At 34.5% G+C, this 4,086-nt stretch overlaps 1 long non-coding RNA gene across 1 annotated transcript in view; it reads left to right on the top strand.

Moving 5' to 3' along the window:
* The first annotated feature begins 569 nt into the window (after positions 1 to 569).
* The window catches only part of LOC106875915 (uncharacterized), a 6,864-nt gene continuing 3,347 nt past the window's right edge, over positions 570 to 4,086 (top strand). Inside the window, exon 1 of the long non-coding RNA XR_001410173.2 lies at positions 570 to 1,804. This is a non-coding gene — a long non-coding RNA (uncharacterized LOC106875915). The remainder of the gene's footprint in view (positions 1,805 to 4,086) is intronic.

The raw sequence follows: 4,086 nt of genomic DNA, 5'->3' as shown, positions 1-4,086 counted from the left end.
AGTCGTGAAGCGAGTGCCTTAATCACACAGCCATTTCGCAAAACACGCTGACTTCTTCGAATTGGACGACATTATACCATACTTCCCGATTGTAATGCGATTCATGTACACATCTCCCCCACCCCCAGGAATCTTATTTTTATAGAGAAATTCTAGTATCAGGGACACTCCAGAGATTTTCAATGAGAAATATCAATAACATTATCGATAGATAGATAGATAGATAATATACATATATACATATATATAACTGTATGCATATATAAATCTCTCTTTCTCTCCCTCTCTCTCTCTCTCTCTCTCTCTCTCTCTCTGTATATAAATATATATCTATATATATATATATATATATATATATATATATATACATACATAAACGTGTTCGCAATATATTGACTCCAAATATGGAATAAAGGCCGCAACACTCGAACGGATATCCTTTTGCCAGCTTATCCTTTTTAAAATTGACAACTCTAATCTAATTAATCAGCAGTAACAATGATTTTCTTTTTGAATCTATGAAATAATAAATTTATATCAGCTGCTACGTATTCTATATTCTACACACTCGCTACATTGGTTGTGCAGAAGAATTTCATGATAATTCCAAACTGGCGAAAACATTTGGTTTTTTTTCAGTATTTTCTGCGCTGTCGTGTTTTTACGTTGATGAAATTAGAAAAAATGGTTGGTACCTGCAAAAAGAAAAAGAGAAAAGAATAATGGCATTACCAATAATCAAATAAATTCCGATTTAGTTGATAAAATGAAGATGAATTCAAGTGCAACTGATGTTGTTGAGATATATGCAGCAGATGAGAACAAAAAAAAAGAAGGAAAAAGAAAGCAATCGCCGTCGTCGTCGTCGGCGTAGAGAGACTTGGGTTGCAACAGCCGAAAGAAAACTCTTTCGTTTAAATAAGTTAAAATCGAGAATACAAGGAACGCGTTGTGGGCGTCTGCGTTAGCAACAAGCAACCCAAAGGAAATATAAATATAAATACATGTAAAATAAATTATTTGCTGTGTGGCAAAGGAAAATTATCAACATTTCTGGTGAGGCAGTGACATCATCAAATTTTACTGTTATAAATCTGCTTGAAATATTTGATGATGGAGGAGTGTTGGCTGTTGAATGTAAATCAGTCTTTTTTGTTTGCCGGGGAAATACAACAGAATGAACTTACACTTACTGAATATTTGGACTAACCCATACAATTCTAAAGAATTCCGTTTAAACATAACGATTAAGTTTTCAGTTTCATCCGATAAATATTTTGTATTTTGCACCAGCTTCGACACAGTTTCTCAGTTACAATTTAATGAACATTATTCAAAGAATATCATCGAGTTTCTAAAATCAAAAATAAAATTGCCCACCGCATATTTCTGGTACTTTATTTTCCAACTTTAACTCGTATGATGGTAAGAAACAACTCTCCACCAGAATCAGTCGGTGTTGGGTATGTTGACCTTGGAAATTTTGATATTTTCTCTTTGGATAACATATCACTTGTCTTCTCTCGCTTAATTTGATATTGTGGGACATCATGTAATTCACGATTGTCTACAAATTCCAGGATCCGTTGCTCCCCAATAACCACTGGACATTCCTCTTTTTACGTGTTATGCAGGCTTTCAAAAATTTCTTCAAAATAGATATGTGTTAGCGTTTTTCATTGGTTTGACATCGACGGGCGGTCTAACTGTTAAAACTATTCCTTATAAGTTTTGAAATCTCTGTAATAACCTGAGATTCTGTGGACAAAGTCTCAGGTCACCTGATGTTATAATGCATCTATGGGTAAGTTTTCATTCTATTCCTTAGTCGTTTTAAGCAAATATATTGTGTTTCACAACAGCAAACAAAATGGCCGGAGACGATCTCTGAATCATATGATCTAAAATTCAGCAAAGTATTCACGTGTTACTGCCTAAACATTTTTTTTTGTAATGATAAAGAACGTCTAAACATAGTTTTTTCAGTTTCTACGAAGATTTGCGTAATATTTTCTTTCGTAGAAACAGAAGAGTTCCGGCAACAAATTGTAAATAAAGACTCGATAATTTCGTCCCATGTTCACGCAACACCCAAGATATATATTTGAATGCTGCTGCCGTGTAGAAGAGAAACGTCTATAAAGAAATCTTGTATTTTTATGCATTGGTTGTTTGCCATATTACGTTTGTTCTTTGTTAGCTTTTATATGTAGCGTTGTTGACCTTTTAACGTTTGCTGAGAATAAGCCGAGCAAATTAAGCTCGTATTATCACCACAAATCTACCTGGTATTCAATAATGGCACAACATTTAGTTCAAAGGTGACAGCGTAAAGAACACGACACTAGAAGTAATTCTATTTAGTTGCAAACTTAGAAATCATGTCACACGTTTATAATTTAATAAGAAAGCAGGAAAATGGTTGGATTCTTTGGAATTATTTGAACAATATGTTAAATAGATTAATGGATAATTTGGTTTTATTTTGTATATTGTTACTGACACGTGATCGTCTGTCAGACACTTAGTGACGTTAAGCAGACAATCCTTATGCATATGTATAAACTATAATGACAGCTTGTAAATGAAATCTGCAATTACGCTGCTCGTAGATGCTTATTAGTGATACAGTCCGTAAATATAATGTAAAGTAATAGTCTGTAGATATTGATTGGATATCTACAGCTTGTAGACGAATGTATTGTGAGTACTAGAATCTTCAAGGTCATAGGGACAAAAGTAGTTTTACAGAATCCAACAATCCATACTTACAAATGAGTAAAATGGTTGCTAGCACATTTCATGGAGAAAGCCCGTGAATTGAATTAAAACGATACCCTTAGTACTGAAAATAATCATTTCCGAAATTATCAATTCCGTCAAGGAAAGACAAGAGAGACGACTCTGACATTTTAGAATAATCAAAATTAATTAAATGCCGTGGTGAGGAGTTAGTGAAATGCTTAAATTCGCGAGGACAACTCTATATATTTTGTTCTTATTAGATCTTTTCAGCGAAGCATTGTCTAAGCGTGACTTCTGGACATTAGTCCTTACATACGATGTAGTATCCCATTGAAGGTGTAGGAGGGGAAGAAGAAGAACGAAAAGATGAAAAAAAAAAAATTTCCATATTCTTCTAAACACCTGAATTTATCGAGCAAGTTCAACAGACCATTGATTATAATCCCAGAAAGTCCATGAGGTCAATTGCAAAAGATTTCCATGTGTTAGAAGGAACAGTCAAAACTGTTGTCCACGAAGACATCAGATATAAGTCTTATATGATGAGGAAAGGTCAATTTGTCAGAAAAGGCAAAAGAAAATCACTACATTAGATCTAAAAGGCTCTGAAAACAAACTGAAAAATCCAGCAGAAGATTTGATTTGGTTTTTCTCAAACGAGAAAAACTTCGACCAAGATCAAAAAGTCAACAGAAAAATGACAGCTGGTTATGTGCAGATCTTTCTGAAGTTCCAAGTGTTATGCATACAAAATTTCCTGCAACTGTCATGGTTTTAGGGGTTGTCAGCAATGACAAAGGGTAGGGGATATCTATAGGCCGGAATACCAACCAAATGTCACTTAATTCAAAATCTGTTGTCTTCTTTAAAACTCGATATCGTATATTTGGAGACACTATGACAAATATGTAAACAAATAAGATAAGACGGTCACGTTGGGAACGTCTTAGACCACAGTTTTGCGCGACCAAATCAGGCTGATTATTAAAGGCGTTCCAGTTGAGCACGAGCGGATGTGGATCGAAAAAGCAACAACAGCCAGGTCAACCAGGGACAACAACAACAACAACAACATCAACCAAACGACTTCTGATGTCTTTTTTGTTTTCTTTTAGTCACATCGGAATTAATTGGTTTAGATTTGAGATAATCGTCAAATGACAAATTCCTGATCTCCATCATTAAAATATGCATCACACAGTTTAAACCATCTGTTTACAAAGATGAACTTAATTCATTAACACTATTTGTAGCGGCCATCAAATATTCAATCATTTAAACACACACACACACACACACACACACACACACACACACACACACACACACACAACCATAATC

Source organism: Octopus bimaculoides, chromosome 18 (assembly GCF_001194135.2).
Source record: "Octopus bimaculoides isolate UCB-OBI-ISO-001 chromosome 18, ASM119413v2, whole genome shotgun sequence".
Lineage (NCBI taxonomy): Eukaryota > Metazoa > Mollusca > Cephalopoda > Octopoda > Octopodidae > Octopus > Octopus bimaculoides.
Note: the sequence above shows the minus strand (reverse complement) of the source record. Positions and strands in the feature narration are given on the sequence as shown.